This window comes from Poecilia reticulata, chromosome 9 (genome assembly GCF_904066995.2).
Source record: "Poecilia reticulata chromosome 9, P_reticulata-male-v2, whole genome shotgun sequence".
NCBI lineage: Eukaryota > Metazoa > Chordata > Actinopteri > Cyprinodontiformes > Poeciliidae > Poecilia > Poecilia reticulata.
Genome location: NC_088838.1, coordinates 7,006,834 through 7,030,152, shown reverse-complemented (window position 1 = coordinate 7,030,152; position 23,319 = coordinate 7,006,834). Strand labels below are relative to the sequence as shown.

The 23,319-nt window shown below is 39.3% G+C and overlaps 1 long non-coding RNA gene across 1 annotated transcript; it reads right to left on the bottom strand.

Moving 5' to 3' along the window:
* Nucleotides 1-17,644: 17,644 nt before the first annotated feature.
* Nucleotides 17,645-22,973, bottom strand: LOC103469748 (uncharacterized). The gene is made up of 3 exons (XR_534392.3): nt 22,603-22,973; nt 19,120-19,183; nt 17,645-19,048 (listed from the first exon to the last, which is right to left on the bottom strand). It is a non-coding gene; the product is annotated as an uncharacterized LOC103469748 (long non-coding RNA).
* Nucleotides 22,974-23,319: the final 346 nt, after the last annotated feature.

The window sequence follows — 23,319 nt, the reverse complement described above, 5'->3', positions numbered from 1 at the left end:
AAGGAAACACTACACTAAAATATAAAATGTTTTTTTTTTTACATACATAATAGTAAAAAACTAGATGAAAAGATTTTTGTTAGAAGTTCTCATATTTATTGCAGATCGACTGGTTTCTATTGGCTATCAAATTCAAATAAAATTAAACTATATGCTTGTCATGCAAAATATTGGAAATTACTAAAACTATCACAATTTCACACAGCTGCAGCTGTATGAGTATTTCATTCCACACAAAGTAAACCACACAAGTGTTAAAGTGGCAGTATTATGCATTTTCCGGGTTATTGGTGCCAATCAAATAGCTAAGTTCCTTCAGTTGCTAATAAAATGCTGTACATATCAAATATGACTGAACAGAAATGTAGCTTCATAACTTAACACCGTAAAATTGGGTCTCTGTCTCTTTAAAAACGTCTGTTCTTTCTCCGTCTTCAGGAAGTCATCACAACATGGCTGCTCTATTAACCCTTTAGCAATGATTTTTCCAGCATTTTACTGAGTAGTAGATGCTATAATGAGCTCGGCTGATGCTCAGTTCCACCAGGTGTTTGCTAATTGCATCTGACTAATCTGAAGGAGCTGAGGGGTCGGGGGATGCTCTGTTAAGTGGAAGCTCGTAAGCTTAGAAACTGCAGCGTTGAGGAGGAGCTTCGTCCTCGAAGGCGGGGCTACGTCCACCCAGGCGTTTTCATAGCTGAATGGTTGCCATGGGAGATTAAAAGATTTCTCAGACATGCTTGAAATAATGCAGGCAACACTCCATGTATGTTTTTGATAAGAGAACATTAAAACATGATGTAAAGCTAAAAAATGTACATTTTCCATAATACTGCCCCTATAATAAAACATTTTTGGAATGAGGTGAAGTTTGTTTCTCAGTACATTGTGTTCTCTCTCTGGGCTGGAAGGATTTTCACCTTCAACAGAACCAAATGGCAGACATGCTGGATTCACCGGGTTATGGTTTGTACAAACAGGCTCACAGAGGCAAAATAAAAATATGTCTTACTGGAAGATTAGATCAGACATGAAAACAAAGCACAGGTATGAAACAAATTGTAGCCAAAGGAATGATTTTTATTTTTATTTTTTTGCCTTTTCTTTGATGGCTCCGTGTGTTTGTGTCTATCAGCTCGTCTCAGTGAGCCTCCCTTCACACGTCTAACCACCAACCAGAAGAGACACATCACAATGTCATCAGACATGGACCATTGAGGAGCGCTTTGCCACAAATCAAGAGCAAACCTTTTGCTTATGAAACGTTAAATGACACCACAGCAGACGTTGTAACTCAAGGTTAGCACCACATGCATTCCCTCTAAACTCAGAAGGTTTCTGAGTTTCAGGCGGCAGAACGAGAGAGATCATGACTTTAAAGAGAAACATTTAGACGTGTATTGATACCTGTAGAAACAATCTGTTCAGCTGAGGCCATAACAGCTTCATAGTTGCTGTAATCTCAGAAGGAGCCAGACGATAAACGACGCTTATTTTAGCTCAATGTTATGATGAAAAACACAAAACCTTGCCAGGTGTTTTTGTCTATTTTCCAGACCTGTCACGATAACACATTTTGCAGGACGATAAATTATCCCAGAAGTTATTGAGATAAATTATAATATTGCTGTTTGGAGACTGACTTTACATTGTCGTGGACATTTAACACGGGAAGTGGAAACTATTTTACATATGCAAAATAAATAAACAAAACAACATAAGAAGCAAATGAAATGAATTATTATAAAGTGTCCGTAAACAAAATTGTCCTTCAAAAATAGGATCTGGGTGAAAAAAACACCAGACTGGAGACTTTTTATCATCCAGTTTTTGGTATAAAAAGAAAAAAGAGAAAAAAAATGTAATCATTCAAATGGAAATGATTGAGCTTGTTTTAATTTATCATGTGATTAATTCATGTATTGCTTATTGCAACAAACCCGCTAGTTTCTAGCTCAAACATCTTTGTAATTTAGAAATAAGACAAAACTAATTTACAAGTAGCAAACGGGAGCTTGGTTTAAGTCAATAATTCCTTAATATTGATGAAAAAGTATTAGTTCCACTGGCAGATCTTTTCCAATTATAACACGACATTTTCCCCACATTTTAAGTGAAATAATCTGCCAGTGGAACATATTTTAAGTCAATAGTTGCTTAATATTGATGGAAAAAGTCAAAGCTCCTATGTCTTGCAGAAAAGTCACCTGTTAGTTTGGTCATTTTTCAGCAAAGACAAAACTCACTAATGCAAATAGTTTCTATTAGCATTAGAAACTAGACCAAAAATACATGCTAAGATTTTGTAATATATCTGATTTCTGAGCCTTTCCAATCCTACAAATACCTTAATCCAACCCCAAACCACAGGACATCAATTTGGTTGAGTTCTGAAATTTGACTAGGACATTGGAACACCTTCATGCTGTTATTTTTTTTGTCTTTTTTTTCCTGGTGCCCAGTTGGTCAAATAAGGCCCAAATGGTCACCTTACTCTGTTTGACAGCAGGCATGAAGGTTTGGTCATAATGCAAATCACCAGTTACCACATGTCAGCAAAAACTATCAATCTGGAGCCCAGAAATACTCAAATCAAAAACTCGAGTCAGACACATTTTAATGAGGTTGCTATGGATATATCACAATGTACAGCTCTGTACAATTCAGTGTCATTCAGGAGAGACTTACTGAAATAAAGACTAGTGAACTGTTGCAGTCTAAGCAACACAACTGGTTCTTTAGACATGAATAAAGCAAAGACAAGATGATGTGTATGAACATAAAGGGGAAGAATGGAGTTATCACAAACAACAGAAACAAAGGGGCGGTGTTACATGAGATTGACTGGTAAAAACATTATTAAAGGGTTAACAGAGGAGCGACGTTGTGATGACTTCCTGAGGCCGGAGTTTCAGAAAGTGCAGGATATTTTTAAAAGATTTCAAGGCATTACATTTTGAAGTCAAATTTATTTTATGTCAAATTTGATATATAAGCATCTTTATAACAACTGAACGTAAGAGTTGCTTGATTGTGCTATGAAGTGGCTGGAAAACACGTAAAACTGCCCCTTTAAGGGCAGGAAGTTGCGTGATTTTTAATAGAACTGAATAATTACCAAAATAAAAACAGGAAATGAGATAACCAAGCAAGAGGAAATGTTCAACATTAGTTGATAAATTAAATAAGTGCATCCAGAAACACGTGGCTGATTCTTTCCCTGCTAAAACTGGACAGATGCTGCAAAGGTGTACTTTGTTTTTGTTCAACAAATACCAAAAAACTCTGCAATCTGCAGTCATATTTACTACACTTTCATTAGGTCCTGATGCGTAAAACACTAAAACTAATTTTGTATGATACATCTTCTTAACTGGAATCACCGTCTGTGTTTCGCTCTTGTCCTTTGAAGCTTCTGAAATGTGATAGATCACTGGATGGAAAATTTACACTCCTGGGTTTGGTTTCAAATTATCCTTTGAATTTCATGTCTTTGAAAACAACAACAAAATCATTTGGAAACAGCATGGGTCAATACCAAAAGAATGACATTCAAAAGGCAAAGAGAGAACTGGGACCAATCTGGCAGCTGATCACAGCGGCTTTTATAGACCTTCTCGCAATCTGCTTCATGATTTATTAAATTGTGCACCTGAATTTGCTCAGCTTTTCGGTTTGGTTTCAAGTTTTCATGCTTTGGGCACCGCTTTGCCGAAGTGCCCACACTTCCTGAACTTTTGCACATCCTGTCATGTTACGACCGCAAACCTGAACGGACTATTTAAGGTAGACTGTGGTAGGCTGATGCAAGGTAGCGCAGAAGTAAGTGAACACTGAAAGGAAAACGATACATTTTGACCAATAAAAATCTTCAAAGTGTGGACTGCATTTGGGAAAAAGTTAAGTTTTGGTCTCAACTGACTAAAATGTTTACTGTATCCTCTTAGGGTGTGTGCCAAAATCTATATAGGTGGGTTTTTTTTTTTAAATAATTGCTTTATTTTTGCTACAGCCCTGTCAGCATGCCTAGGTGGGCCCCATGTGGGGTAAAGGAGGGCTGATACATGGGTCCCATATGGATTTGTCCGCGGGTTCCACGGTGGCCCCACATGGGTTTGCCCATGTAGGGCCACAGCCTACGTGGGTCCTACATGGGCCCTAAATGGACAAACCCATGTGGGCCCACCACCATGTAGGGCCCATGTGGGCTGTGGCCCTACATGGACAAACCCATGTGGGACCCATCTGGTATGCCCTCCTTTACCCCACATGGGGCCCACCTAGGCATGCTGGCAGGGAGTCTCCTAAATGTCCCATTCACAGATTGTCAGATCAGAGCTGGGCCTCTTGGTAGGACTGGGCATATAATCAAAATATTGATGATATTGACACCAAAGTGAGTAATGGTATTGGACCGTTACTAGGGATGCACCAATCAGGTTTCTTCACTTTCAACAATACGATATCGATATCTGAGGATTAGTATCGGCTGATACCGATCTGATACAGAAAAACAGTCGAATTGACTTAAAACATTTCTTTTACTAAAACACAGACATAAATGTACTGAATTACACATTTATTTAACACCTCTGCACTAGTAAATCACATTTAAATACACCAATAGCTTCACTAGTTTAGTAAAACATTTCAAAATAAGTTTAACTTATTCAGTCAGTGCAGGAGTAAAACAGTCGATGTAAAATAAATGAAGAAATTAAACTGACAAAAACAATAAGTTGACTATCTTGATCCAACATATAACAATAAACAACAAACCTTCTGTCAAATGGCTCAGAAAGTGCAATTAGAAATCCTAAGCATAATGTAAAATAAATAATGTATGATGTTCCTCAGAGCACAAAGTATAAAATTAGACTGAATAAATCAGATCTGCCCTTACAGATCTGGAACATTGTCACCCATACTCAATGTGGAATTTTTTTCAATATTGGAGGCAATATTTTAAATATCAGATCAATGATATTAAATCAGTGAATCGTCCGCTACAACAGCAATTTTAATGTTGGACGTTGATATCGGCTCAAATTTTCATATCGGTGCATCCTTAATCCTAATCAGAATCAACTAACTCAAGTCAAGTCACCAAATTATTCAATGAAAATGGCTTGTCAAGAAAAAAGTATCGGTTTTGGAGTTGGTATCGATAATACCAGCCCTGTATTTACGTCATATTGGACTGATACCAAAATTCCCAGCATCTTGTTGGTCCTTCTATTTCAAAATCTGCATCATTTCTTCACTGTTCCAAACTGTGAGCTACTTTGTGTTGGCTTATCACATAAAATCCCAGTAAAACCCATTAACATTTAGATGGTGTAGATACTTTCCCGTGTCTCTGTATATAATCGATGTAGATTCAAGCAAAAGTAGGCTGGAAACATGTCTCCCTTTGATTAGTACGTTATCTGCTGGTCTTTAGAGCAGATCAAAAGTGAAATCGAGAAGCGGCGATTACTTTTCAAAATGATTAGTCACATTTCTTCTCTATGTTCCAAGCAGCCGGATGCACTTCTATGCAGATTGCTTCTCTCTCTTTAGCTCATTTCCGTCAGCATTCTGGCAGAACCCTAACAGCTCAGAGATGTTTTTGAGATGACAGGGCTGGCGTACAATTTGCTCAATGTGAGGACTGCTCTCGACATCCTGTTGACTCACAGAGCGGGAATCGGGGATGTCAAACAGGATGAAATGCTGCCTTCAGGACCACTGTGGGAAAGCGGGCTCCACAGGCTAACTCCCCCCCCCCTTTTCATGTGACTCAGATCACTTCGGATCTAAAACACTCGGCTTAGTTTCTTGTGTCCGCGTCAACGGGAAGAACACGTGAACTCGCTCCGTTTGATATCTTCCTAGCTGGGTAACAAGAATTTGATGGCGGTGCCAAAATTCAGAGGACAGAGGAAGAGTTTGCTCAGATTTTTCCTGAATGCACCATGAGACGGTGGAGGGAGGAGAGGGCTGGGTATGTTCTCTCTCTTCTCTCCTGGCGAGGCGTGGCAGCAGCAACACCTCGGGGCTCCTCTCCCCGTCTTTCTGATGCTCCCTTCCTGCCCACCCCTCAACTCCATCCCACTCCACCTCCCCTCCCTTGAGGGCTCCTCCATGTTTTTTTTTTTTCTCCCCCTGTTTGATGCCCCCCCCCCACACCAGTTGCATCGCCATATAACAGGCTTGCAACTTTTTTTTTCTCTTTGCCTTTCTTCCCCCTGTACATGGGGGGTGTTGTGATGAATTTACAAGGCTCATGCACAGACAGTGGGCTGGATTGAGAGACACTCAAATGCATTGAGGACGACTGCGTGAGAGAGGGATGGGAGAAGAGAGAGAGAGAGAGGGAGAGCGACTGTGAAGTTAATTAGAACATCCTGCATCTGCTTCACCCTGTCTCTCCATCCCTTCCCCCTCCTCTCTATCTCTGAGGCTTTGATGTGACTTAGTGCCTGGAAACGTAATAAAAAATGTATAATAGCCATTTCGTTTACTGTCTCTGCCGTTCCTTTCCTCCCCCCTGCCTCCCTCTCTCTGCCGGGGCCCTGACTCCATGTTTCTGAAAACTTCATGTTAGGGCCATCGGTTTAAAAACCAGCGTTTCCCACCAGCAAGAGAGAAGTTTTGATTTCCACACAAAAAGTCATCCATGTCATTTAAAAGTACGGAATGAAATAAATCGTCAGGTGAGAAAGAGAAACACAGTCCATCACAAACCGTTATTCCAACATTTATCGTTTTTCTGAGCCGCTTTGGTTCATTTCTTGGATCATTTTCGACATTTGCAAAACAGTAAGTGCGTTTCTCAAAATAATTTGCACAAACAGCAAAGCAGTGTGGATTACCTGCAGAATCCAGTTTCTTTCTCAAAATTAACTATCTGTATCAGTGAACATATCAGTGCCTCAGAATAAGTCTTTGTTTCATTGTGTTTGGATAACACAGTCAAATCGATTAGTCAAAATAACAGTGCACTCTGTTGTAAACCATATAGTTAAAGTTTAAAAATTATGAGAAATCAGTGGAAAGAGATTGGACTAAACTTACTCTTTTACTATAATTTTTGGACAGACTGTGTCATTGTGATAAAGAAAGCAGAGCACAAAGAAAAAAACAAAAAACAAAAGTAGAAATGGGAAGGTGGGATCGCCTCGTTAAGGAAAACATTCAGTGCTACAGGAGTTAGAGTGCAGTATTTCTATACTTTCCATGTAAGAAAAAAGGAGGAGTTGTTTGAGAGGAACCCCATGTTGTGGTGCTGTGATCCTGTTGTGGATTGCAAAACATTACCAGGATGTAAACTGGCATATGTTGTACCAAAGAGAAAAACTGTAAAAAGAAAAAGGCTTAAGATAAATCTGGTGCCGCTATAGGTTACAGCTGACAGAGCTTTTACTATTAAGTTCTTTGACACAATCAAACAGCACATCAGTTCATGCATGTAGTTAGATGTTGCTCATGACAAACATTTGACTTGCAGACGTCCATCTTGGAAGTGTGAGGAGGTTTCTAAGTGCACCCTGATGGGCTCCTGGCAGTTCCTTCATTGCATCGCAGGGAGTCGTTTGACAAAGGGACACTCTGACATCACCTGTGGACATGTAACATTTACGTGCCAACATATTAACTCGCAACTCGTGTTGCTATGTTTAAGGCTACATTTACACAAGACTGCTGCCTGGAAACTGCCGAGAAATAGTTCCACGTTTAGACGGCACCGCCAAGACAACTTGAGTCAGCTGTAGCCGTCATGCCAGGCCACTAGATGGCACTGTGAAATTAGCATGTCATCAAACACGTATGCGCTTTTGACGCTCAGCTTCCGCATCACTTTGTAAACAGTAACTTGTCTCAGTTTCCCATATATTTCTTATCAGATATTACGTTAAGCTGAACACGTCAAGTAGCACAACACAGCACAACACAACACTATCCACCACCGTTTATGTTGTTACCTGCCAGATGTTGTATAAAATAAACCCTACAGCTGTGCATTCTGAGCATGCGGAGTACGTCTCACCTAAACGGTGGGTTAGGGTTACAGGAAAGTTTCACTGGTTTCTAAAAGTAAGAGTGTGAGAGACTCTGGTCAGTGGTGTCATAAATGAGCAGCTGGATCACAATTGTCACAGTTTAACTAAAGAGCGGCTCCATTAATGTTTCCTCAACTCAACCGCAGAAACCCATGACTCTTTCCAGGAACGATATCAAGAGTTTTACCCGTCCTACATAATTATTTACATTTTTTGCAAACAATTCTGAGCAAAATTGAGTTTCTGGTTCATCATTTATAGATGTAAAAGCCTAAACTCCCATCATTGGTTGTAACGTGCGTCACAATGCACTATAAAAGACATGTAGTTCTACTCCTGATATTAGCTAGCTGATACAGTCCACTCGAAAAAAGAGCTATCACTGCTGAAGTGGAGTTCTCCCTCCTACAAGCAATCTTTAATTGAGTACAGGCACCCTTTGTGGAGAGCACAGAGACCAGACAACAGACAAGCTTCATTTGGGTCTGTTATCAAGTTAATTACTGGATTAACAAGCGCCAGCAGCTCAGCTGCTGCCCAGTCGCCTCACTATAATGCTGGCATCTTACATCAGGGTGCAGCGAGTGAGCACAGAAGTCAGGGTAAATTAAGCATTGATCTTCATTGGGATCCCTCGAAAACTGGCTGAGAAAGTCAAGCCTCTGTGCAAATGAAGGGATCTTCGCACCGTCTCCCTACTTTTTCAGGGAAGCACCATCACCAGGTTTTGGCTTATCGTCTGTTGGTTTCCTGTATATTACTCTATGACTGTTTTTCAAATTTTATAGATAATTTTCACTGCTCTAAAAGAGCCCTAAGTAACATTAAGATACTTTTAAATTAACTTACTGAAGAATGTAGGTGCACCAATCAGATGATTGTGGCTGATTTATGATTTTTGCAAAGCTTGATGTGCATTTCACACGATTCCGACTTGTAGCTTTACCAATGAGTGGTAAAAGTGTGTTTTACTATAATATTAAAGGGGCAGTGTTATATATTTTCTAAGCATACATCTACTTGCTTGTTCTATAAAATGCCACCAATTTTCCTTCAGTTGTTACATAAATGCAATATATCTAAAAAAATATTTAATTTTTTTGCAATTTGATGCCTTGAAATGAAGCCTAATCTCTGTTGGTTTTATCTGTGTGACTGCGTCATTTCATTGTGTTTTGAATTGATTTTTTAATTCACTATTGTGTGCTTAGCTCTGTCACTTTATTCTCATGATTTCATTTATCTTATTTCTGACTGATGTTCAGATCTACAGCAGTGGCTGCTGTTAAAGGGCTTTGTAAATAAACCTGATGATGATGATGATGATGATGATGATGATGATGAAACTGACCTCCGTCTCATCACTACTCTTTCCTGTAGCTCAGAGAATAAACTTTAAATACTATTGTTGGTTAATAATCACTGAATGGCTTAGCACCAAAATACATTAAAGATCTGCTGTTGTATCAACCGCCCAGACCTTTCGGGTCTTCTGGTTCTGGTTCTGCTCTGTATCCCCTGAGCCAAACAAGCAACATTCAGTTTTTGTTCTAACAATCTTCCAGAACATTGCAAAACTGCTGAAACACTGAGTTAGCCATTACCAAACTTTCCCATAATATTCTAATCCATTAACTGGGTCTACCATTTATGATACTGGATCACATTTTACATGTTTTTTTTCTGGATGTCCTTGCAGCATTCCACATGGATTAACATGTAGCTTCTTTCTACATTTTTGCTGTAAGTTTTGCATCATCCTGTTTCTTTCCAATTTATACCTAAAGATCTGTGCTAGTCTTTGCCTCAAGCAAAGGTATTCACATGCCTTTTACTTTTTCACAAGTGACGGTGGGCAGGAGGAGATGGACGGGCGGATGGGGGGCTTCCTCCTGGAATAATAAGGGTGCTGCAGCAGCCTGTGGTGTGTAGACAGAAGAACTGAGACCAAAGGTGAAACTTTCAATTCACTGGTACAGATGTGCCAACCCTCAAGTCATGGGATTTGGATGATAACTGAGAAGCGAGGGAAAGAAAATCAGAGACCCAAGCAGCTGATGGATTTATATAGAGTGGGGAGCTTGGAGTTGAACCACTGATACAGAGAATCCATATAAGTCAGCCGTGCTTCCAGGTTTCTTTATATTAGATTTGGTTTGGTGCATGTTGAGCAGAGGGGAGAGACCCCGGGGCAGACCCACGACATGCTGGAGGAATTACACGTCTCTTCTGACCTGAAGTCTCCTGGCCGTCCTCTGGACGAAGCTGAGAGTGGAGGATAGACATGTGGATGGATGGATCGAGTTCGTGACAATTTACTGCCAATTGAACCATGAGTCATGGTTCTATTGGCAGTAATGGCATTCATCCACTCATTTTCTGTACCCTGTTCATGGGGGCTGAAGCCCAATGCAGAGCAGATGCAAGGTGAAGGTTGCCAGTCCATCGCAAGGTCAACTCACACAAACGGTTTGAGACAGGAAACTTTGCGTTTCCATTACAAATGTGCACAAGACTTTTCTGGTATTCTGCTAATGTCCAAAAAAAAAAAAAAAAAACAATTTTGAAATTGCGGTGTTTCCATCAAATAAGAAATGTAACTAAAATCACATGGATTAGCTTGTTCACACAATAAGTCATTAAAAGTCATGTTGTTGACTGATGTAAAACAGTTATGACATCATATTTCAGCCATGGCGCTAGCACTCACCGTCTATCAGCCATCATTCAGGTATTGGAATGGCAAACACCTTATACTTGGAAGCGGGTACTGATGCTACATTTTGGAGAAATAACAGCGGATTTCACAGAAGAGCTATGGGTTCAACATCTTTGAATGACAAACATCAACTTTTGATGAACTGTGTGATGCTGTGGAGGCACCAGCTGCATTCTGTCCAAGGAGGCCCCTGTCCATAAATAAACTGTTGCTGCTGTTAACAAGCAGATGTGATCAGAAAAAAGTTTTTCCATTGCTGTTTTTCAATAGAAACAAAAATAGACCAGCTAATCCTAGTGCATTTTTTTAAAATAAAAAAACGTTTTTTTTCAATTTGCATGTTTCCACTAATTAATTTGTGCAATTCCAATTTGCAGTTTCAAGGTAAATGGAAATCAATCAAGTTGTGCTGCACTTTTTCCATCAACAAGTCAGCTCACAGTGCTTTACATCATAATAACACAAGAACAAGAAGTCATAAAAACAACATGCAGCCAACAACTCAGGAACCAGAGACAAACGTTACAGTTTGATGAGTTTGACAGTTCACTTCGTCTTTGGTTGATAATTGTAGTATAGTGATGCAGAGTAAACCCACACATCCACGGGGAAACACAGAAAATCCACACAGACGTTCACCAACCAAGACTTGAACCAACTAGAGGAGAATGCTAACCCCACGGAGTAGCAAAGCTACAACAGCAACATCCGATCAGGTAAGACAGCAGCTGCAAGGGTATTGATTATTCTGGCAGACAACTTTTACATTGTTTTCTCTGGGTTTTTTTTTTTTAAACAGGCAGTGCAGAGCCCTGAAACCGAAACAAATGTGTTGGTGTTCTCATTCTGTGGCGTGTTTTTCTTTCCGAACACGCCTGTGGCATGGATGTGGAATAAATATTCCCCAGTCGTCGCTCGGCGTTTCCACCTTTACCCTGTGTCAACCCTCCCCATTACACCCATTCATGCCTCCCCCGGTCCCAGATCCACCCACTTCCTCCCAAGGTGGTTCCTTTCTGCCAGTCAGCATTTCCCCCCGGCAGGAAAGGGGCGTTTGATCCGAGCCTCTTCAACTCTCCCTGACTCACTCGCGCTCCGGCTCTTTGTTGCCTTTCAAGCTGTTCGGGCTCGCCACTCTCACACAGAGACCGTCTCCATTACTCACCGTCAAAATCCGAGTTCAAAGATGACATTCTCTGACTTTATTAAGGCATGTCAGTTCGACTCTGTGAAGTTGTTGCGCTTTTCAAATGGCAAAGAGAAAATTATATTTAAAAGGGGAAAAAAATACAAGTTTTGCTCTCGTTTTGAAGTACACGAGTGACATCACAGAAGGGAAGGAAATGGTGTCGACTGTAATTTGTCTTTTACAAATTACCATTATCAACGAGACAAGGCTGGGTTCATAGTCCAACAGACTCGAGGCCTGGCGAAAGTGCTACTTTTGTCAAATCCCAGTCATAAACTTCAACGTGAATTATTGAGATTTATTTTCATTTTATTTTTCTGATAGGCTAGACCAAAACTTTCAAAGCTCTCCGACAATAATTGAATTTTATTTATATATTCTGCATTTCAAAGAGGGGCCACTTTGGAAATTAATCCTACAACAATGAACCCAATTGAAGGGCTAGTACTATGTCCTTTTTAGAGATTTATATCATATTAAAGTGATATTCATCAAAAACACTCCCTGAGTGTTACTTCTTTCTTTCACGCATGTTTTGGAAATTGTTCAATCTCCCTTGGAAACCATTCTGCCTTTACGATTACTTTCCTCCCCAGAGCCCACAGTCTCCTTAGACCTGCAGAAAACTGTGATTCCCTCCACCTTGCTTTGAACATCATCACTGTAGCTGTAATGCTGCGTTCCCACACAGCTGACCCCATGCACTCCTTTGCTTTGATGTACTTTCTAAAGTTTCATCCTGGAGCGTACAATTTCACGTTTAGTTCCGCGGATAAACACTCTGTATGTGTGAAGGGTTAAAATAATGCTGCATTTGCTCAAGTGTACAAAACCGACAGGGGCTGCACTTGTAAACGTTCATTGCTTCCCAAGAAATGATGTATGCTATTCCTTTCTTTTATTTTTTTCACAGGAAGTAACCTCACAATAAGATTACTTCTTAATCCAGGGTATGCGTGGGCATTTATTGCATACTTAATTGTATATTGTGAAAAAATTCTTATGATAGTTTTTGAATAGAAAACTGACTGTATGATCGGAAAAGTTACTTTTGCTATTTTCTCCATTGCTCCACGAGAACTTTAATAAATATCAGTAAATCCCAAAATATGATTAAATGTCGTTACTGTGTGCAACTTGGTGATATAAATCACACTTTTTTTTAAGGCAGCAGCATCCTGAAGTAATCTGTTGTGAATGGGAGTATCCAGGCTGACCAATAAGCCACAAAACTCAAAAAAGTAAACAGAGTGCCTCTTCCTTTAGCTTAATGCTAATTTCGTACAGCTCTGGCCTGGCAGAACGATGTGGACAAATTCACAGTATGATTAGGTTAAAAAACAAAATGGTACAAGTCGTATTTTGCAAAACTTGAAAAATACGACTTTCTACACAGAAATATACACAATTAACGGGTGATGAAGAGACTGAATTAAGCTAATTACCAGACAACTGGAAATAAATACAGGCCACAACGTTGACAGTTTTACATAAGCAGAAGTTTGTTTTAGCCCATCACATGAAACACTTTAAAACTGAAGTTTGTCATAAAGTGGGGAAAAAAAAGTTTAAGACAGGAAGTTGTAATGAATCATCCTGCTGCATCAGTCTCTCTACATCTCCTGCATTCTCTCTCATCAAATGATTTGAGAAAAGATTTTTCAGGGCCTCATTAAGTGTTTATCCTGTTTGCAACCATCAGCCCCAGCGCTGTACCTGACAGCTCATCGTTGAAATCAGTCCCCCACCCCCATCTGTTAAAATCCTCTCATGTCATTCCAGATTGCTCATGGAGAGGAGAATCAGGTTTGCCTCCCTCTCTACTGCTGTGTGAGTTTTTTTGTTCTTTCAGGTGAGCAGCACAGCAGATAAATAAGCTCCTTTTCTCTCTCACGACTTCCTTCTTTCTGTAAGGTGTGGAGGAGCTAAATTTGTTAGCAGATTTGTTTGCACATTCATCTGCCTTCACCAAGGATTGTCTCCATTTGTTACCAAGCGATTCATCTCTCCTCCTCCCTTGCTGACAAGTGGAGGGAACGTTCGGCGTCTAGATATTTTTCTCGGCTTCAAACGGCTAGCTGAGCTCCCTTAATCCCCACTATGAAAACTGCTCAACTTCCTCTGTTTTCTTATGCAGGGACGAGGGAGAAGTCTTTGTTTTCCAGGGTAATCTATGCAAGTTTGAGTTAGCGAATGTGACTCGTGGAGTATCTAGCTAGTCAGAGCCATCTTAATTCACACAAGTGGAACGGAAATGACTTCCTTCTCCTCCTCTGTTTTTATCCTCGCTACTTCTATCTCACTCCATCACTCTCCTCCTCTCCCGGGACCCTTCCTCCGTACTTTACTCCTCTTCAAAGCCATCCACTCCACCCTCTCCCTCTCATCGCTACTTTGGTTTTATGACTTGAATGTCCTCTGTCTCCTTTATCCACCGTTTCTAAAGTAAAGTCAAGCACAAACACTAGCGCAGCCCTCCCTGTCCCCACCGCGCCGCTCTCTCCGTGTCCTCCTCAGGTTGAGCAGAAGGTCGTAGTCATCAGCAGTCCATTACGGCACAGCGGTAGGACCGGCCTGCTCAGTCGTGTGCTTTTTTTGTTTTTTTTCTCCGCTGAATTCTGCAGAAGCAGAGCACGATGAGGCACTGAGCGGGCCGAAACCCCAGCACAACAGTTATGATTTTCCTGCAAGTCGAGTTTATTCGTGTAGCACATTCACATTGGGTTCAAAGTGTTTTAGGTCATAAAATCATGGACACCAGTCATGAAACATGAGATGAACATTTACGTTTTGTCCAATGTCATCAAAATCATAAAAAAAAAATACACAGCAAATAGTCTGATCAATGCTTCGGTTACAAGAAATCAAAGATAACTCCAATCAGGTGGGGTTTTAGCCTTGATTTAGAGGAACTCAGTGTTTCGGCTGTTTTCAGTTCTATTCAAAAATGCTTAATTGATCCCAAAGGGAAATTAAATGTTGTTGTGACTCATTAATTCAATATTCCTCAAAGAGTTTTGTTGTTTTCTGGAAGTTTGTTCCATATTTGTGGTGCGTAGAAGCTGAATGCTGCTTCCCCATGTTTGGTTCTGGTTCTGGGGACGCAGAGCAGAACCAGAAGACCTGAGGGGTCTGGAAGGTTGGTACAACACCAGCAGACTTTTAATGTATTTTGGTCCTAAACCGTTCAGTGATTTATAAACTAACAGTATTTTATAATCTATTCTCTGAGCTACAGGGTACCAGCGTTATGACTTTAGATATGGGATGATGCAGCAGCGTTCTGGGTCAGCTGCCTTAAAAAATTGACTTTTTAAAGGCAGACCTATGAAGACACTGTTGCAATAATTAATGTGACTAAAGATAAATGGATGGATGAGTTATTCTAGATCTTGCATTAGTCTTCTAAACCTAGAAATGTTCTTCAGGTCATAGAAGACTGATTTTGTAACTGTCTTTATGCGACTCTGAAGGTTCAGGTCTGGGTCCATTACTACATCCAGAGAGTGAAACTGTGCATCTCGTTCCATTGCACCGAACTTTGCAAGAACGATAAAGTTGGAAAGTTGAGCTTCATAACTGTAATAAAAAGTCCATCTAAATTCCTAATACAGAAATGATTGATGACATTTTTACTATGCATTAGCAACGACCCTTTAAAACAGCACTGAAAGCACTTGAGGCTATTTCCCCCTCCCCCTCTTTGTATTCAGTCAGATTGCAGCAGAGGTACCATATTATTATAATTGCTTCAGCAGCAGATAAGCTGTGTTATCCTGTTTTGCCATTTGCGTAGGCAGCCAGAAAGGGGAAAAAGAAAAAAAAGAATTGCTTCTGGCATATTTTTATTGCAATTCTTAAAAGTTTTTGAGAATTCAAGTGCAAATAAAACTTTCAGTCAATGTTACGATTTAATCCACCAGTTCAGTTTTTCTTTTTTCTTGTGAAAATCTACCAAAAGACATTCAGTGTAAAATCTTGATTAAATTCAAAATATGGTGTTTTAAAAATGTGAAGCACCTTCATCATCGTTTGATGTTATGATTCTTATTCTTAAGGGCAAACCCAGTTTGTTGTGATGGTCTAAGGTGAAAGTGCTGAAAGATTTACAAGATGGGTTATGGATAATAAACCTGAAGGTTTTCTGTTGGTCCAGCTAAACAAGGTGTTGCACAATACAAAAGTATTTTTTAATTTTTTATGTTTTGTCACATTACAACCACAACTTTACCCCTGACCTGAGTGCTGTTTTTTTGTTACTGTTGCTATCAACCCATATTTTGTTTAAATATAAGCTTAGAAGAAATCAATAATTTGTATTTTGTATGTAAGCTGTCTCAGTCAACATGGCTTTCAGTAATTTTCAACATTGTGTAGTTCAACCTTTCTGTCTAGTAAATATAACTTTACATGTTATACAGTTTATCCTACTTACATGTAAATAGCAAATCCTTGAGTCCCCCTCTAAAAATGCTTGTAACTGGTTACTTTAATAGTTTAAATTTGGAAGTTATAAAGCTGTTCCATATTTTTAAAAAAGGAAAAACACTTTTAAGGAATATTATTTTGTACTGTTTTACAAAAATGTAAATTCTTTGACCCTTTTTAGCATGTAGGAAGTATAAATGGAAAAATACACACCAATTTATTTCTCTGTTTGGGTACAATTCATGGGAATAGGATGCACCATGATTGATGATCAATTATTCTGGTCTTGCAAGTTAAAAGTCACAGAAAACTGCAGTAAAATATTTAAAATGCACTCGCCTTAAGGTTGCTTTTTTGACTATGATTGTATTTAGAGGTGAAAACTATTCAGATCCCATGCTTTGATTACTTGTTTACCGATCAAACCTCGACTGGTTATGTCTGAGTTGATACAGGAAACGTTGGAAGTAACACCGTGTGTGTTCTTCACTTGGCACGTCTGTAGACGCCAACGTCTACAGTCTCCCCCATGTCTGCTCTTGGGGGTCCAGCCAATCAGCTGTTGATTTTCCTTCCACTCAGTAATAATGTACAACCCCCATTAAAATACAATGAAGTTTGTGGAAACTTTACAAAATGTGAGCAAGGACAGAATATGATGTACAGCAGGCCTGAGTGAAGTTGCCTATTGTTTTAAAGTCAACCTTCCCTCACACACATACAAAATTGGTTTCAATGAATGAAGTGTTCTGCAAACATTTTCAGTTGTGCTGCTTTTGCTTTAAAGATATTAATTAAAGTTTCAAAAGGTCAACCAGCCCTTTCCCACCCCCAACATCGTCAAGTCAAACAAAATTGGTGAGAATCAACTCTGCTCCGTTTGTGCAACATAAACTTGTGTCTGTGCAGCTATCGTTTCAAAGATATTAACAAAAAAAAGTTTCCCGAGGTCATCAGAGGTCTACCAATCCCCCACATTCACAAAAAACAACTTTCAGTAATATTTTCAAAACAAACACGGTACAAATTTAATTTGTTTTGCTGCACAAACGTAGCAGAGTTGATTCACACCAATTTTGATTGATTTCGTTAATGTGGGGGAGTTGGCTGACCTCTGATGACCTCTTGAAACTTTCACATTAATATCTTTAAAAAAAATTCTGTACAAATGAAACTCTTTGCCACACAAACATGACAGAGTTGATAGACACCAAATGTTTGATTTGAAAAAGGTGTAGGGGGGGTGGGCGGTTAACTTTTTGACCTTTAAACTTTCAGTAATATCTTCAAAGCAAAAGCAGCACTAATTGAAATGTTATCAGCACAAAAGCAGCAGAGTTGATTGATGCCAATTGTCTTTGATTTGAAGAAGGTTGGGGAGATGGTTGACCTCTGGTGACCTCTGGAAACATTTACTAATATCTCTTCAATGATAGCGAAACAATCCAAAATCTTTGCTGCACAATCGTAGCACCAATGTTTGACAGCGATTTTGTTAGATTTAAAGATGAGGGCAAGGCCTGACTTCATTCAGGTGTTCGACAATAAGAACAAAAAGAATGCCGACGCAGCTTTATTGTAAACATAGATTAGTCCAGGTCAACAATGATGTCAATTTCTGGGAAGCAAACGAAGAATTGAGTTTGCTGCGTGAATGTTTTGCACAAACCAGGCAAAGACATTCATGAGCGGACTGTGATTGCATTCGCAAATTGTTCGGGGAACGCTCCTCTGCATAAATGCCTCATAGAAAACAGCACAGCATCGTGCCAGATGCTCCCTGGAAATGGACACATTTATGCCACAATTAAAATAAACAACCATCTGTAACAGTTGGTGTTATCAACCTGTTGTTTGAGGTTTACAATGAATCCCTTTTCCTAATTTTCTCTTGAACACATGTAGACGGCGTTTACCGTGATGCGATTAGTGTTTGGAACCCGGTATGTGCACAATGTCCCAAAGTGGTTATTTGTACTAAATCTATTATATTTCAGTACACATGATCCTGTTTGCTTGCTAAATTATTCATTGCATATTTCAAACTCTGTGCACGCTCATCTCCATGTTAGTTTAAATGTCGTTTTTTCGCCCCCTCCACATTTCAGCATCTTGAAGTCTGAACTAACCTTTCAAAATGGCACCGGCTGACCATTTCCTTAGCAAAAACAAAAAAGAAAAAAAGAAGAATTGAGTGTGCTGCCTATAAGGTTGTCTTGGCTCACCCTCCATCTGAATTACTGTGCTGCGGTCACTCCGCTCGTGTTTACGCAGGACTCATTTTGCAGTGATTGATTTTGCCCCCAAACACACACACACATACACACACACACACACACTCGACAAGACTTTGGAAATTGTCAGCTATCGATTTTCAATTCACCAACTCTCTCTGTGGCGAAATTCGTCCTCGCATTCTTTTCATGGGAGAGCGGCTTAATTAGTTTTAAGATTTGTTCTACTTGGACACAAATGGCAGATAATGGCTCTTGTGGGACTTTGCACACAGCCTGTTGTGCTATTGGCATGGCATAAAGCCCAGCTGTGAATTCAAAGACATCTCAGGTTTTACAATTAACTGATTAATCTGCCACAGTGCTACCGCTAATAACAAACCTGCTGTTCATTACGAGGACAAAACATTGAATGATGCATCATCAACAGGAACTGTTAGGAAAGAAAAAGGAAATTAGACAAAAAGAGACAAAAATTGGAGAAAAGTTGTAAAAGAACTGTACCTCTATGCTGTATCGCTTTTACACCAAGCGCTCCTCCGGAGTGGCTGACCGTACAGCTGACCTTCTGCTGACAAAATGACAGATGGAATGAGGAGGGTTTATGATCTTAGCAAAAGCTGAGCTGCTGCACCCTAAAAACCAGGCCATAATAGCTCTCTTCATCCTGTGGAAGTTGTATTCCTGGAGGGCATGTAGTCATAAAAGAAACGCGTTTCTAAAAAGATGACCATGGAGCCTGGAGTGTGGCGAAGGAGAAGTCAAAAACCAAAATGAATGGAGTTGGTATCTTTTTCCTCAATTACCTTGACACCATTTTCCACTGTCCTGTTTATTGTCTTTTTTACACTGGCTTCTCTAGCCAGTCCTATTTTTGCTTTCCTCTAAGCTTGTTATTGTTTTACTTATCTTTGTCATTTTGGGCTTTGATTTTCTCAACTCCAGCCGTCTGCACATTTTGTTTGTCCTTTCCCGTTTCTCTACCCGCCTGTCCCCCTCCTGGCATTTCTCTTCTCCTCTCTCTCTGCTTTTTGTCATGTCTCTTTGGCCATGGTCCCATTTCCCCAATTGGCTTAGTGGCAGTCTAATCATTCTTTGACACCCCTTCTGTCGTCTCCCCTATCTCTCCTCCTGCTGCCATCCTAATCCTCTGATCGGTAAATACCCTTTTTTTTCTGCAAACATTGCTTCTCGGCAGCCCACTGCCCTTCTAGTATACACCACTTCTCCTCAGTGAGTACTGATGATACTTCCATTTCCTTCCAGCAATGCAGAGAGTTGAAAAAGCCAGCAAAATACTTTAAGAGAAATTCCTTGGGCTCTTCAACCAGCTACCTTAACATGAGTAAGATTGGGTATCCGCTTCTGTTGTCAAAGGAAAATATGTTGATGCCGTTCAAAAATAATGCTCTATCATCAGGTTATTATGCTGTTTGATTGACCATATAATAGTGCAAATTGATACAAAAATAAATTTGAATTATGGAAAGACAGTAATTTTGAAAAAACTCACGTTTTTTGCTAACATTTTTGCACTCGGATGAGATGGGTTTTTTTGGCTGTTTCGAAATTAGCGCATTTCGTAAAACTGCAATGGAAACACTTTTTTGCATAATTTGAGTTATGATCAACAAGCGGATGTTACTACTGGCGGAAAGGACAAAGAAAACAACAGGAAGTGGTTGGTGATGGCGCTGCATGTTTTGAATTACTTATCGCGAGAACAATCTTATTCATGTGTGATTATAATTGGATTACTTATTTTATAAAAATAACGCAACTGCAAAATTGTGTTTTTTTCTTCTTTTTTTCCAACATTAGTGGAATATCAAACTTTTCCGCACAATCGCAGCTACAGTAGCATGTGCAATTTTATCAACAGATAAGCCAGGCTGCCACAGATTTCTTAGAGTTTAAAAAATTCCACTACTCCCACACCATGTGTACCGCACATAATCGGCGGTACACATGAATCAACTCGACTATGACTCAAATGTCACAGCAACAACCTTAAATCTCAGGATATACTCACGTCGGCATGTCAAATGCCTGTTAAAACTTAAAATAAAGGTATCAACCTTCCCTTAATTTCTCAATGATTTCCTACTTGGCAGATTTAAAGCAAATCCCAGAGAACCTTAAATTTGATGATTAAATAAAGCAAGGCATCACATCAGAGCAAACGGGACATGCCCCATCCCAGTGCAGTGGAAGTTATAGAACTGAGTTATACAACATTCATTCAAATACACATGCTATATTCAGAATAGGAGAGGATCACCAAACAAGATATGGCAGCACAAATTCCCCTTTATGTCGTTATGTTTAAACCTCTTCACACCATTTTTCAATATGCCAGTGCTGAAAAACAGCTACTTGCTATGTACAGTCCACCATGCAGCAACATTATAATTGTTAGAGTGCTTGATAATTTTAATATTTCTAATGCCTGTCTATCAGCTGATTGAAAATGTAACAATTTGTCTCTGGTTTATTCCCAGAGCTCCTGCGAAATGCAGTCTATCTGGAGTCTATCTGCGTAACCTCATTTACCAATGTTCCTCAACTCACTTCGTTTCGGACAAACCGGGACTGGAATTAAATTATGATGCAGCAAACGATCCTAAAATGTAATTGAAGGACAGACAAAAACTGTGGAGTATTCCTCATTTAATCTTTAAGCAGTATTTTTAATAAGATGCCTAATAAATTTGGGTCTCAGAAAAAAACATGTCCTGACATTTTCTCTACAATATAGTTGTCCAAGACAGTATAAGACAAATTATAATACCATTCAAATGCCCATCATGTATTTTAGGACCTAAAGCTTTTCAGAAACCCAGTGGAGTGCTGTGGGTCACTGTGCAATCCAATAAAAGCCCTGGGTCACTGGAAACTCCACTACTATTTGAATATGCCAAAAACTTATGATTTCAAAGCTCTTTTCCTTCTGGCCAGTCTTACGTTTTTGGCCTTTCAATCTACACTTCTTGTTAGCTTGCACACAAGACAAAGTTACATGTTGAGAAGTTGTGGAAAATAGAAGATGGTCAGCTGTCATTTTTATGACTGAACTCTGTTTTATTTTTGTTGTTGTTTTTGAAACTACAGTTGGTAAGCTACTAGCCACATGTCTGTTACACAGCTAACAACAGGCTAGCTAAACAAGAGATTAGCTTGTTTAACAAGCTAGTACTAGCTTATTAGATGGCCAGTGTTACAAAATATAATGAGCATAAATGCTATATAAAAGGCAATAATCCTGTAAAATATTGTTTTTCTGACAGACTTGCTTTTAATATATTTTATCAATCTATTTTGATCATATGTGTAACAGAGAAGCTGGTTAGCATGTCATGGTCATGTCCACATAAAACTACTGATTTGAACATAACACTTTTTTTCATCTACTTTCCATGAGGATCAACATGGATCATATGTAACATAAATGTAAAAAATACCTCTATAACAGTATCATAACAATAATCAATCTGCTACTTTACATACAGCTTTCCGTCTTGGGTAAAAAAAAAATCCATAATTTAGATCAAATATTTGTGTTAATGCGATTAAGCCGTGGAAAGTGGAATGCTAATTATTTCACTTCACGGGTTTATTAACTGAACAAGATTCACGTGGCTAACGGTAATAATCGTTACACCTAATTTTCTGATTTGCGCTGAATCCTTCTGCTGATCTGCTGTGACTTGTCATTCTGTTTTAATATAAAGATATGCGTTTTCATCTGCATAGCCATATGCAGTACAGGCATTGCTTAGTTGATAAAATATCGCTAAATTAAACAACTGCCAAATATAGAGAAAAGGGCATGCATAAGTATAAATGGCTGCCTCTGAAATAGCACTATAATTTAGGCAAACCCCACTTTGTCAAGAGGCACATTCAAATGGTCTTAAAACTGGATTAACAAATGAGTATTATACTAATTTCTTTAATTGCTAATAACTTAAGTGAAAGGTCACTCACCTAGAAGCTGATTTTCATACTTTTCAAAGTTCAAGAAAAGACTTCCTCCTGGTTTCCATAATCCAGTTGAACAACCTCGTCGTCGTTGATGCCTTTTAAGCAGCTAATCACTAATCAGTGTGCATGTTATTAACCTTATTAGCTGCACCTGTGGCACACCCGCAGCTCGAGACTCCAAAGCCAGTTCATCCAACTGCAGCAGTGAGCTTTCGGTAAGATCATGTCCGAGCCCCGGGGGTAATATAGATGAAGGATTAAATAGTTCATCCCAATAATCGGCCATTAAACCTCCAGGAACCTATGGCCAAAAACAAAAAAAAGACAAGAAAAAAAAAAAGAGGATTGCTGCAAATGCTGACTGTTTCCAGAGAAATGGCGTCGTCGCCTGCTTATTATTTAGGCTAATTAAAAGTCATGTCGATTTAGAGGGAAGATTTTTTTTTATTTTCAAATTAGTATTAACATGCAAATTAAATTTTGCTTCATTAAAAAAAAGAAGGAAATCTTAAGCGACAGAAGAATTATGCAGCCACATTTTTAAAGCTACAGTTTTTCTTAAATCCGATAAAGACTTCCTTCCATTTTCAGTGAACATACAGAGATCATTTACTGCCATTTTTTGTGCATCTGCCCTTTTCCAGAGCACATTATATGAATCCATTATTTGGTGCAATTGTTAAGTGATTGTTTTTGAAAACACATTATTGCTGCTTCAGT